General features: G+C 34.2%; 1 protein-coding gene across 7 annotated transcripts in view; it reads left to right on the forward strand.

Annotated features, from left to right (window-relative positions):
• Positions 1-15,000, forward strand: part of LOC137658688 (glutathione S-transferase 1-like) — a 459,350-nt gene that overhangs the window by 304,591 nt on the left and 139,759 nt on the right. For all 7 annotated transcript variants that reach the window (XM_068393672.1, XM_068393671.1, XM_068393676.1 and 4 more), the window contains one exon: positions 13,880-14,065. The gene's annotated coding sequence lies outside the window, so the exon portion shown is untranslated. The remainder of the gene's footprint in view (positions 1-13,879; positions 14,066-15,000) is intronic.

The raw sequence follows: 15,000 nt of genomic DNA on the forward strand, positions 1-15,000 counted from the left end.
ATATATATATATATGTATATATATATACGTATATTTATATATATGTATATATATACAGATATATATGCATATATATACAGTATATATACATACTAGCTTTTAAAGGAACTGACAATGGCTTAAAACTACAGCCAGTTCCTGTTGTTCAGGAGAGAGAGAGAGAGAGAGAGAGAGAGAGAGAGAGAGAGAGAGAGAGAGGGGGGGGGGGGATGTTGATGTCTACCTGAAATGATGAATCAAAGGCAGGTGGATGACGGAGAGTCTTCTAGTAATTAATGTATAGAGTAGGGTGGGAGTTAATTGGTCTGAGGGTGGCTGGGCGGGAAGGAAGGCTTGCGTGGGCGGGGGATTGGTGAAGGGGGGCGGGAGGGTGTGGTACTTGGGTGGCTGGCGTCTCTGGGTGCATGGCTCAGCCGTGAAGCTGAGGCAGACATTGGTTACTTACTCCTTGGTTTCTGTTTTACCCAGTGAGTCATCCTCTCTCTCTCTCTCTCTCTCTCTCTCTCTCTCTCTCTCTCTCCAGAATATCTTAAAACATTAGCATCCGCAAGTCGAAATCCTATAGAATTTTTTATTTTATTTTACAGGTTACATGTAGGTCACATGACGCCAGGAATCCATTTATAAAAAATGTCAGTCATCCAAACTTTAGATCCTGAAAATGTTTTTTGAATTCCTCTTTCTAACTGTTGCGTTGTTACCATTTTGCGTTGACATTTTCCTTCTCCTTTCACCAAAGGCCCTAAACATTACATCCTTTTCTTCCTTCAAGATTTTTTATTTTCTATCATGTAGCGGAACATAACTCTTTCGCTGAAGAAAACAAATAGACACAATAGATATGTTCTTCCTTCATCACATTCCTCATCTCTGTGACCAAAAAATTAATCAAAACATTTTACAGATCTGAAATTCCTTCAGTTTCAGAAAACTTTTATGACAGATGTTTCTTATCTCTTATTTACAAATTCACTGCATTTGGCTCTTTTTCTTACCAAAATAATTCACTTGTAGAGGATTTTACATCAGATGGCAAACTTCTAATGTTTTATGCTATGCATGAAATTATGTGTATTCATCTTTCAGTTACTTTTATCCTGGCTATGGACACACACACACACACACACACACACATATATATATATATATATATATCCTAACTACTGTCTCTCCTCGTCCTGAGGATAGAGAGAGAGGGAGTACTCATACTCCGGTGAAAGTGATTGTAGTTGTTTGTAGAGATTGCCTGGCCCTTTTGGCCAGACACGGGCTTTTGCAATCTTGCAGCCCGTAGTTATTGTAGTTAGAAAAGGGGTATATTTATCTATTTAGCCGTCATTTTTGACAGGTCACGTACACTAATTTATCATATTAATGATGTCTTCTTTTGTCTTCTAAGTAAACCTACAGTACACTAGCGCCATCTGTCAGCCTTACATCTCTGGGATTCTGAATGGCATAAAAAATTACTAATAAGAACATTTCTATTTGCATTATGGAAATGGGGTCTGACTCCACCCATAAATTAAGAAACGAGATATGTAAACTTATCCTGAATTCACATATCTTCTGTATTGGATGTTTTCTTGCTATTTTTATATTCTGTGTAACTGGAAAAAAGGAAGTATAGCACAGGTTGATGCATGTACCCACAAAATCAATTAAATCGTGAAAAAAAAACACTTTTATTTAATTATTATCGTATATTTAATGTGGTTGATTTGTTTCCCAACTTTAAAAAAAAATAAAAGCAAAGTGAGAGAGAAACTGATTTGGTTACCTATTGAAGTTCATGAAAGATATTTAATGTTTTAAGCCTTTTCTTATTTCAGTCTTCTGAGTATTTTCTTTATTGTTATTATATATGCATGCAAATTATATTTTGGGAGAGATAGTGTTCTGCGTGGTAAAGTTCTCTAAAATATTGCAACTTAACAATATCAGTTATATAATTCGTCTGTCTACTGTAACATTCAATGCTATTCATTCCTGAATGTGCATAAAGAAATTTCTGATTATATAAAGCTGCCTGGATTTTTTTTTTTCTGAATTACAGTTAAAAAAGAAAATTCAGTTTAATTTTTTATTGAAATTATTTCCTTATACAAATGTTTACAATGTAAAATATTTGAATATACACTTCGAATAAAGTGATATGTTTACCGTTTGTAAAACAGATCTGGGAGCTTATTTTTCAAGCACTTTCTATTCAGTGGCTTCTTTACATTAGAAGAATGTTCATGAACAGCTTATTTCCAAGAAGGGTCACTATTAACAGCCGTCTTACACTAATTTGTCTACATTCTTTGGAACTTCAGGTGGTGTTCTAATTTTGGTCTGCTTAATATTTAACAGTCTGTTCTCCTAACGTTTTCTGCTGATGTTCACATAGAAATGTTTGAGAATTTTAGGCCATTAATGTCAACATTTATATAAAATTAAAAAAAAAAGTTAATAAAAGTCATCATCCTTATCAATCAAACTTTGTGGTTAGTGCTTCAATCCTTTTCTCTTTCTTCTTAAGCCAATTGAATTACCTATCTACTATATGTTTTTATTAATGGCATTAGTTATCCATAGTTTTTTCGTTGAATCCACTTATATTCTGTCATCCTCTATTCCTCTGTGTACTAATTGACTGATTACTTTACCGTTCAAAGATTTCCTTTGTGATTCATATATTAATACTAATGAAAAATTCCAAGATGATAGGGGGCTGGGGAGGGCGCCATTTTTTCCTCTGTTTGACTGTATCCTTGTATACCTTTCTTGGGGTTACTATTTCTCCATCTGTGTACTGTTACTGTGTGCTTGTATAGCCTACCCGTCTTTCCGTATGTTTATCCTCCATTTCGTCTGTCAAGCTTATCGTAACATCGGGACTTTCAAACAGATGAATATAATGTATGTGAAGGAAGGAAAATTTTCCATCTATCTGTCTGCCTGTCTGTCTGTCTGTCACATTTGCTTTGAAAGAGTAGTTCTCCCCTCCCTGCTCCCCCATAAATACGGTCGAAAGGATTTTAATCACACCTGGTACAGTAGGCGCCAAAACTGATGCTAAAAATGGCAAAAAAATCTTGTGGGGTTGCCAGTAAGTATATTTTATTATGATTATTGTTTTCCTCTTTATGATAATAAGTATCAGTAATTAACCGCAGTCACAGAAGGTATTTCTCAGCGAATGGTCAATGTTAATTCAATAGATGTTTATTAAACAAAAACAAAAAACTTCCTTGTAGGAACATATGCTGCTCTACGTGCGTTAACGAGTGGTCAACATTGAATGGCATCAGGAAAGACTCCCTAATCATTGGCTTAATGTAATTTCAAAATTAACCTTCTACTTGTATAGCGTTGCATCGAAAATTATTATGATTTCTTTTGATAAAATACAAAGAAGTTTAGCATCTCAACATTGAAATATACAGTAAATAAATAACTCAAGTTTATGTGAAAAAAACGAAATCCAGGTTACATGAGCATTTAACATCTGATACATGGTTAGCTCAACATCTCTGTTGAATCTAGCTGCGTTCGTGGTTGATTATGTTTTAAGGTTATGGTGATTTTCGTTTTATATGCTATTGCATGGTTTATGCATCATCGCTAATATATTTATTAATACTCTAGGATATTAAAATATTTGTTTCCACATTGCTCGAGATATACATAGATAATCTTGGTATTCCTGTTTTTAATGTAAATTTCAAATTGTTTCTCTCTGTAGTTTGAAGCAATTACTATCATCATCATCTCCTACGCCTATTGACGTAAAGGGCCTCGGTTAGATTTTGCCAGTTGTCTATCTTGAGCTTTTGAATCAATACTTCTCCATTCGTCATCTCATACTTAATGCTTCATAGTCCTCACTCATGTAGGTCTGGGTCTTCCAACTCTTCTAGTGCCTTGTGAAGCCCAGTTGAAAGTTTGGTGAATTAATCTCTCGTGGGGAGTGCGGAAAGCATGCCCAAACCATCTCCATCTACCCCTCATCATGATTTCATACACATGTGGCACTCGAGTAATCTCTCTTACAGTTTTATTTTTAATCCTGTCCTGCCATTTATCTCCCAATATTCTTCTGAGGGCTTTGTTCCCAAATCTAAAATTCTGTTGGATATTGTTTCATTGTCATACCACGACTCAAGTCCATGTAGTAATACCGATCTCACTAAACTGTTATATAGCCTGATTTTTACGTATAATTTAAGGTTATTTGATTTCCAAAATTCTATTTAACCTAGCCATTGTCTGGTTTGCTTTTTTCAATTTTTCATTAAACTCCAATTCTAAAGACCTTGTTTAGAGATCAGTTCCTAATTCAAATGATTGTACCTAATTAATCCTTTCTCCTTCCAATGATATTTCATCTTCCATTACATATTCCGTTCTCATCAGCTCTGTCTTTCTTTAGTTTATCTTGAGCCCAACCTCCTGTAGTTTGAAATAATTACTATTACCGAATTTTATCTTATGATTCTTATAAATATCATAGATTTGATATTTGTGCATCATATATTAGCTTTATTTTCCTTAATAGAGCTTGCATGTAGGAAAAAAAAAAAGTTTTGAGATACGCGTTGTAGTTGCCACTTAGTGAATTTCGAGCGAAATTCTTTTGAAATTTGTATCATCAGTTTTGATGCCGACTGTATATAGACCATTACGTATATGGGCGCCCGCTCGCGCGCGCGCACACACACATACACACACACATATATATATATATAGAGAGAGAGAGAGAGAGAGAGAGAGAGAGAGAGAGGGGGAGTTTATCAAATCAATTACAAAACTGGTTAGTCAGAAGTAACGATATTCTTAAATGGGTCTTATTTTATTTAGGTAGACACTCGAGTGGTGTTAAATATTTATCTAGAATTAACAAATAATTGTAAATAATTCATTGTAAATATGTTGATACGAAATATTGTTGCTAACAGCTGTATCGTTATTAATTGAAAAGCGTGTGTTTAACCAATTTTCTATTGACTGAAAAAACGGAATTAATTGTGGGCCAATTGAATTAACTTTCAATCAGTACTATGTTAAACATGGGGAACATATTTCGGTATAGCAGCAGTATGAAGTAGAAAGAAAAGTCAGAATTATTAGGAGGTGAATCGTTGGCCCGCCCCCGCCTCTTACATACACCTGTTGGAGAATGAATCTTGGAATTAATAAACTGGTGTTGGACATGTCTCGGCAAAAAGTCCCCTCGTCACGGTGGTGCAGCTGCCACTAAATTTGAGAGAGAGAGAGAGAGAGAGAGAGAGAGAGAGAGAGAGAGAGAGAAACGTCATTTTAAAGAAAAAAAATAATTTTTCCAACTCTAAAAGCTCATGATTCATTTGTAGCTGCTTTGCCAAGAATTACTGTCTTCTTAAATTAGTTTTTTGTTTTATTCTTAAATGGCTTGGAGTGAATTATCGTTTTAGCTAAATGATGAATTATTGAATCGGTAATCAAATGATTTACGTTTGAGATATGAATTTAGAGCAACTTTTAAATAGTGAGTGTATCAGTATAAAACCCTTGTATATATAACTAGTGAGTATTTTATTATTATTATTATTATTATTATTCTATGACAAAACAAGATTGCAATTTATGTATACCTATTGCTATGATGTACCCTGACGTACTGTAGATACACATACATTAGTACGTCAGAGTAGTCTCTCTCTCTCTCTCTCTCTCTCTCTCTCTCTCTCTCTCTCTCTCTGAGTCATTGTTTATCTCCCCTGATAATATTTAGGAAATCAGCGTTGCATTCTAAGGCACTAATACCGTGACAAACGTGAGTGGCGCCCCTCTCATGAAGTGTTGAATGCCCTGTTGATGCAGCGCTGGTGGCATCTTGCCTTTTTACAGTCACTTCTAATTTGTTGTAATTTCCCATAAATGTCAATAGCTGTATCTGAATAGGGATACCCTAACGTGGTGAAGGGTTTTATGCATCGCCGTGATCAGCAAAGATTTACTAGTAAGGGGAACTCATACTAGGTTGATTTGCTGTGATCAAGTATACTAAAGTCTCCCGCCATCACGAATCCGGAATGGCCAGCGTGGTGATGAAAACTGGCCAAAGACCAGATGATGAATTGACATGTCCGAGTCCTTTGACCTGCAGAGGACAAGAAACTCCTACGTTTGTTGTTGTTGCTGTATCAATGAGAACATGTAGTCAAATAGACCGTACATTCTCATCGGTGTTCTTACCGAAGAATTACTTTTCATATTTCGGTGTTAAGACTTTAGGATGTTGTATTGAAATATTGACATTGTTTAGGATTTTAGGTATGTTTATAGAGTGTTAATTGATACTTCAGTATATATATATATATATATATATATATCACTTAACACTGTATAGATATAAATATTAAAACTTGCCCTAAAATCCTAAACAATGTCAATATCTCAATACAACAACCTAAAGTCTTGACACCGAAAAATTATTTAAAAGCTTAAAGATAGAGATGACTGGCGAAATCTAACTGAGCCCTTTGCGTCAATAGGCGTAGGAGAAGATGATATATATATATATATATATAGAGAGAGAGAGAGAGAGAGAGAGAGAGAGAGAGTGGTTATGTGTGTGTGTGTATATATATATATATATATATATATGTATATATATGAAGTATATATTATACATGTATGTTTGTAATTAAATTTGGTTTTAATGCATTCCCTTTTTAAGAAGAAATAAGGTACATTAAATCTATGAGAGAGAGAGAGAGAGAGAGAGAGAGAGAGAGAGAGAGAGATGAAGTATAAACTAAGATATCTTGAATACAATGAATGATACAATTTTTTAAATCTCTCTCTCTCTCTCTCTCTCTCTCTCTCTCTCTCTCTTAACTGGTAATCATAGGAGGTGTCGAGAGTTGTCATTGAAAAGTGTCTCTAATTAAGTCATGTAAAGGATCATTTGTATAATGACAGCGCTGTTTAATCATCTTGCTGGGAGAGAGACATAATTTTTTCTTATTTATTTTAGAATATTTAGTAATTTTGTATGTTTATTTTTTCATTCTAAACTCTAGTTTTATCGTAGAGTGAACTAACAGTGTTTGTAGATTGGTATATGTTTCAACAAATTAGTATTAGTTATTGTTATGTATCTTTTTTCCTTTGTAAATTCTAGTTTTAATGTAGAGTAAATTAACGAGGCTGGCAAAAGTAATTTACTGTTCTATCAAAGTATTATTATTATTATTATTATTATTATTATTATTATTATTATTATTATTATTATTAGTAGTAGTAGTAGTAGTAGTAGTATTATTATTATTATTATTATTATTATTATTATTATTATTACTAGTAGTAGTAGTAGTAGTAGTAGTAGTAGTAGTAGTAGTAGTAGTAGTAACGAAAGTAACTGGAATCACAAATTTATTGGTCTTTGATAAAGCACAAACAAACAAACTATCAAACACACAAACAAACAAACAAAAAATTCTTGTAGCAGTGACTCAGACTATTAGTTGATAAAAGTCTGTATTGTAAAATAATATCACCTCCCCTGGGCCGTTTGTTTTAAACACTAAACCCATGTTTACTTTTTGGTCCCACAAAAGCATGTAACAAATCTTGAGGCGTGTACACAAAGCAACAGCTGTTTTGAATGATGGGGAAATTGAATGAATTCGCCTGTACTACTGAAGTTATAAATTTGTCTAGTTAACATATACTGGAGAGCGAACTGCATTGATAAATATACATTTCGTACGACAGACTTTGCGCAGAAACAGCTGTAGTTTTTAATACGATGTGTAAATGCATGTACATGCTTTTGCAATATCTTCGTTTTTGCTTTCAAATGAATTTAGACTATAGATAGTATCAGTCGTAGAAAATATTCAGTCATATGAATGTTCTCTCTCTCTCTCTCTCTCTCTCTCTCTCTCTCTCTCTCCTCTCTCTCTCTTGTATATATATATATATATATATATATATATATATACTATATATATATATAATCCAGACTTGAAACAGTATCCTATTTCTCTCTGCTTCTTCTCTTTTTTATCTTTCGTATCGTCAGATAATCATAAATCAACCAAAATCCAGTATTTATCTTCTTCCCCTTACTTGATATTTGCAGTAAAGATAATTTTATGGCAGCTTAGCTATTCCTTTGTCATTACGTATGTATTTAGACAACCTCTCTTTACTTTACACTGTAGTGCAACTGCTAAAATTGAAAATTAAACTATGTAGAGGCGGTAATAGTTCTTACTGAGTAATTCTAATCTAACTGTGAAACAGTTCCTCAGTTCAGTATGGATAAGTATACATTTTATTATATAGTATCTACAGTTTCTGGTAATAGAGTAACTTTCTTTTTTCCCCAAGTACTCACTTCAGTACAATTATTTCAGCGGTTTCAAGGGACCTTTATAGCGGTTTGCCGTTTTCTAGCTCAACTATAACGACAGTTATTGCATTTTGCTTAAATTGTGTTCTAGATCAGGCTGGTTCAACTACAGTCCCGCGGGCCATATGTGACCCGCCGGTTGATTATATGTGGCCCACGATCCCTTCTATTACAAATTAATTTGTACACGAAAAATACTGAGTTTCTATGTCTGTATATGAAGTAGTAAATTTTATGGGTTAGTTACAGCTCTCTCTCTCTCTCTCTCTCTCTCTCTCTCTCTCTCTCTCTCTCTCTCTCTCTCTCTCTCTCTCTCTCTCTCTCTCTCTAAGCTAAGACAGCATTGGTACTTGTATTAAAGCAGGTGTTTATCAAAATACCACCACTTAGCCGTTTAAGGTAATATTATCATCTAGAATTACTCAGGGAATTTGAAAGCGTGTCATTAACCCACCAACAGTTGCAAGAAGAGTAATTATTGAGCATTTTCCATTAAATCTGAGAGATGTAAGGAAACACTGCAAATAATTGTATTGGCTTCATATGAGGAGTACAGATATAAGTGACACCAGCCAGTTACTCGTATACACCCATACTATAGATGATGATTTTAGTGGTACTTGAAGAGATGGTTAAGTTGAAGTCGCTGAGTGGTAGTAAGAATAAAAAACGTATTCCACGTGTTCGAGAAACGCAATTTCAACGTCTAACCTTCAACAGAAAGCTGATGCGGGTCTCACGTCTCTAAAAACTAATAGTTAAATATTTAGAGTTGATATTGGAGTTTTTTTTTTTTTACACGAGAATATGACTGAAAATTAAAAAGACTCAGATATTTTAGGCTGCACTTGAGTCAGTTGTCAACAAATGTGGAGGATTTTTAAAATGCTCCTGCATTGCAACAGATGGTGCAAGAGCTTTGATTGGCAGTAATGTGGTACTGGTTGGTTTACTGAAGAAAAATTGTATCTTACTCTACTGCATTATCCACCAAGAAACATTATGTGGCATTGTATTACAGATGAGTAATGCCTTTAAGAGTGTGGTAAAGATAGTGAATTTAATCAGAGGTGGTAATAAATCTCAACGACACAGAAAATTTATATCTTTCTTTGAAGAAGTAAATATAGAATTTAGTGATGTACCCCAACACTTAAGTATCAGGTGGATTAGTGCTGGAAAAGATAATCTTTTCTTTCTTCAACATGAATAGCTTGGCAATACCAGAATTGCACGAAGCCCCGCTAAAAGGTAGAGACCTGATTTGCTTTAGCTTTTCTGTCATAAGTAACTACTTTAATGTACTTAATCTGAGGCATACAGGGCACATAACAAAATGCTTCTCAACTTGTTGGATACATTGATGTTTTTCACAATAAGCTGTTACTATTCAGTACTTACTTGAGAAATAATGATCGTGCAAACTTTCCATGACAGAAAGTCAGACTTTTCATGCTTTATCAAATAAATTAAAGTTTATCTCTTGAATATGGAAATAGATTTAGCGACTTCGAGAAACTGATGCCCCATCTTCTGTTATATAATAACACAATGGAATTAAATGTGGAGGCACAGTTACCAAAACTTCAGCTTGATTCAACGTTGTTTGCAAAAAGAAAAAAAAAATTGAAAAGCAAAATTTCTGAAGTTGGTTTGTAAGGACGTGTTCCTCAAGTTGAGAGACTTTGCCTTTAAGCTACGTTCTATGTTTGATAGTACAGAATATGTGAAAACATCATTTTATATACTCGTGTGAAGTTAGTAAATTCCAAAACCATCAATCTCTGGTAGTGTGTCTTAAGCTTGTCACTACTAACTTTGTTATTGATATGGAGGCCCTTGAATAAGAAAAAGCATCCTAACTACACTTCTCATTGCAAAGCACAGATAACAACCACTTCTTCATTCGTTCACAACAGTTATTGACATATATTTCTATAGATTTTGCTATTATTAATTTTATTTTACGAGTAGGCCCTGCTCTGGCCTTAGTTCTTAAATGATAATGTGTGTGTGTATATATATATATATATATATATATATATATATATATATATATATATATATATATGCAATATATACATATATATGTGTGTATATGCATATATATACATATATATATATATCATTTTTCTATTTATCTTTTAAATCCCCCCCCCCCATGTAACTGTTTATACTTGAAGTGGTCCGAGATATCAATGAAGTTAGACTACCCTGTTCTAGGAAGTTCATGATAAGCATCTTTAATTTAATATCGTAATTTCAAACCCTGCTATTATCAGAGTAACTTTACCTGGCTATACAAGGCTTTCTTGTTGTGCTCAATTGTTATCTGGCTTTTAAAGTTTCGTACTGACATGTGGAGGTCGACTTTTTGTCATTAATCTATAAATTATGATACTTGAATAATATGAATACCTTCGCATTGATTAACAATAGTATATGCTGACTTCCATCAGTTAAACTGGCTTTGATCTTGCCATTGGACTGTACATGAAGGACCATTTAAAATTACCATTGAACTCAAATGACTAATTTAGGTGTATTTTTAACATTTAAACTTAGGTTATGCAACTTGCATCTGTTTGATTTAAACCTACTTTTGACTGATTAGCCTCAATCATACGAATGAAGGACTTGCTTCTCCTGCTCTTCCGTAGGTAGAGTATCCTCCCAGTCCTTTAACTGTTAGGGAGTTCGAACTGGCGTTCTTTAGTAAAGGACCACCATTGTCTTACAATGTAACCTAGGAAGCATTTCAAAGTCCATTGCCCACAAATAATTCTTCAAGATGGAGTTATTCATAGAGAATCATTGAAGCGATCCAATCATGTTCTACACTTGAGGTTATGTTTATTTATTTTTCTCTCAAGATGAACTCGTGTGATGTTGCCAACGAAACATTTAGAAAGATATTTTACGTCTTCACAATCGTTGTCTTATTTTGGACATATTTTATTGCTACACACATTTAAAGGGTTTAAAGGTCGCTAATTAATGAGAGAAGTAAGGGACGGTGACAATATACAGACCATATATACGTATGATCAGCACCCAAGCCCCCTTGGCCACCTCAGAGATGGCCAGGCAATGGCTCGCTGATGACTCAATAGGTAGACTTACAGGGTCTCCCAAAAAAAAAAAAAACCCATCCCTAGGTCACAATGATGGTGGATATTAAGATGGTCTCGAATCTCCGTCCAGGAGATAACGATGCAGGGACGTTTCCAATAGGCTACCACAACTACCAATACTACCACTCGTTGTAGTCCATTGATGGATTACGAAGTTGGGATTAAGTTGTCAGCCCAGATTACCTTGCGTCATATCTGATACTGGCATTTAATGGTGGCCAACCATGAGAGGACTAACTTGAATCATACATAATTAAGACCGTATAAAAGGCTTATCACTTTGAACACCATCAGTAAATTAATAGTCATTGGTACAATTGCTCTTTTTATAGCCCTTCGCTTAGTGAGTTGTTTGTTGTTTATTTATTGTTCGTAATTTTTTTCCATTGAATCAAGTATGCACTTTCAGATTTCTCTTCTCTTCCTTCCTCCTAGGTCTTCAGTATTAAAATTCTGTTTGTGTTATGTCATTTTACTATTAGATATTTATCACCATTATTATTTCTACAGTAATATTATCAATTGACATTTATACATATATCTATCTATAATATTTCCTTTTACTATTAATATCATAATTATCATCATTATTATTTGTTTTGTCATTATTATTAATTGACATTTTATGCATGTACATCAAATTATAATTCATAAACAATGACAACAATAATGCTGTTTACCATCATAAAGATTTTTATTTTGAGAGGTCTTGTATTATAAACTAGTTTCCCATCATGAGGATTATTTTTGTTAAAGACATATAATATTACATGTTTTTTTTAATAATGTTATGACTATAATAATAGCTGTAACCTAAACACAGCCATGACGTACTACTTCAGTCTTCAGCAATGAGATATTATGTTTCTAGTCATAATAAAGGCGAGGTTTGTAAACAGAGAAGAAGCTGAGTGTTTGATGCCAAATGGTTATAAACTTTCCACTTGTCAAATTTATAACTTGGGAGATTTTATCGTGAATAGCTCGTCAGGAAGCTTTTAAGTGTATCTATCAAATAAAAAATACCTTTACAATATGTCCATACATACGTACACATATACACTCGACTAGTGTACGCGACTCTTCAAATTTGACGACTAGATATTTAGATAGTACACGCTCGCACACGCACAGATTCATCCCTCTTCAACCCCTCCTTATCATGTGGTAGTTTGGTCAAATTGTAGGAGATCGTGCTTTCAGTGTGCATTCTGATATTATATATATTATATATATATATATATATATATATATGTGTGTGTATATATATATATGTGTGTGTGTGTGTATGTATATGTGTGTGTGTACAGTATATGTGTATGTAAGTATGTAGCCAGATACATGCTCTTTATTTTATATATATATATATATAGAGAGAGAGAGAGAGAGAGAGAGAGAGAGAGAGAGAGAGAGAGAGAGAGAGAGAGAGAGAGAGAGAGAGAGAGAGAGATTGCATTAACCTCTCAACCTCTGTGTTTGCCAAACCTTCACTTAAAGGTTTAATGGTTGCTTACAAGTGGCAAAGGCAAAAGGGACAGGATAAAGCCCTAGAGACTGACCCTATTTACATATGATTAGCGCCCACGCCCCCTCTCCATCAAGCAAGGACCAAGAAGGACCAGGCTATTGAGCTTTTTCATTTTGCATTCTTGCCTGTGAATCTCTTCATATTTAAGCATTTTTATAGTAAGAATAGTAGTAGTAATAATAATGATGATGATAACAAAAGGAGAAGAGTACAAGCAGTGTGGCGTATTTTCCGACTAGACGTGTGAAAGTGGTGGAGTCATCCTGCCTCTTTGTTACATTACTTTTAACATCCCGTGTTCGATTTCTTCGACATGCTCTCTCTCTCTCTCTCTCTCTCTCTCTCTCTCTCTCTCTCTCTCTCTCTCCTTCCAATAGATATATCACAATAATAGATATCAACTTGCTTCTTTACAGCCAAACGATATATATATACATACATATATATATATATATATATTATATATATATATGTGTGTGTGTGTGTGTGTGTGTGTGTACAGTCTATATCTATATATATATATATATATATATATATATATATATATATATATATATGTGTGTGTGTGTGTGTGTTTTTGTATGTGTGTAGTGAATATATGTATACAATATCATATATATATATATATATATATATATATATATATATATATATATTATGTATATGTATATGTGTGTGTGTAGTCTCTCTCTCTCTCTCTCTCTCTCTGCAACACTCCCCAAATCTCTTCCTCTTTATTCTAAATATACATAAATAGCATCACTGAGTGAACGGTAAGTTCTGAGAAATTCTCGTTTTCTATAAGTATTTGCATTTGTCCTTTTGCAGGTGTTGCTGAGGAGTGCTTAAAAAGACACCGACCCGAGTGATTTTCTTCTTCTTCGTTCCCTGACCGACTCGCTGAAGCAGCCCGGCCCACCTTCCACTCAAATCTCACCTCAACGCTTGCTCTGGTCCGATATCCTGCTTTCGCAGCGCCTTGCATCAACCGTCCTTTACTTGTGCCTTAAACAGGTAGGTTCGATTCTTTTTTTAGTTCACTAGTTTTTAAGAAAGTTCTTTTGACGAAGCTGGTGTGATACATCTATGGTTTTAGGGTTATATGTGCCCCGATACTTTCAACTAAGTAGCATATGTTTTTTTCTTGTTGTTGCTAAGGCTGTGTCGGTAAAATTTATATATGTGAATTTATTTGTATGTTTGTGATAAATGTAGTCTACGGGAATTAGACTCCACATTTGACTATATAAAAATCTTAAAAGAAAAAAAGGAAGAGCAACATAATGTACTAGATACATTGTAAGTATTGCCGTCAATTTTAACGGAACACGTACACTAGTCTGTACATAGAGAACAAAACATGCGGAGTCTTATTTGAAGCATTGCTTTGAAAGTTGCAGTTTGAGCCTCGATAGGTTTTTTTGGTTTGGGGGAGAGGGGGTGCCGTTATCAAATTCTGCCTTATATCTTTCCTTCAGTGTTGGTTCATATACATGTACCCCTGATCGAAGACGCTGAAAAAGGGCTGTAACATTTGACTACTATAAGTAGCTGCAAAGATTCTGGGCGAAATAAGCCCCCCTTGATGACGTCATAGCCAATTACGTTATCTCCCATGTTAGCAGCGGCACAATACATTACCTTACCTATTTCAATCTTTACTAACTTTTACTGCAGTGTTGCTAGATGGGTTAGTCTAAAAATCCCCAAAGCTCATGATAAAAAATCCCCAAAACAATCCAAAAATCAGCATTTCCACAAATATATTTTCTTCTAATTCTGTAATTTTACTAATATAGAAATTACTCTCTATACTTCATTTGAGTGCAAGCAAACTAATTGTAACAATATAAAGGTTTTCTCGTCTTGTTTCTTCTTCATAGAAATTTATAGAGTATCCCCACCAGACACCCAAAATCCCCAAGTCTAGGGATAAATCTCCATATCTG

This window comes from Palaemon carinicauda, chromosome 19 (genome assembly GCF_036898095.1).
Source record: "Palaemon carinicauda isolate YSFRI2023 chromosome 19, ASM3689809v2, whole genome shotgun sequence".
Lineage (NCBI taxonomy): Eukaryota > Metazoa > Arthropoda > Malacostraca > Decapoda > Palaemonidae > Palaemon > Palaemon carinicauda.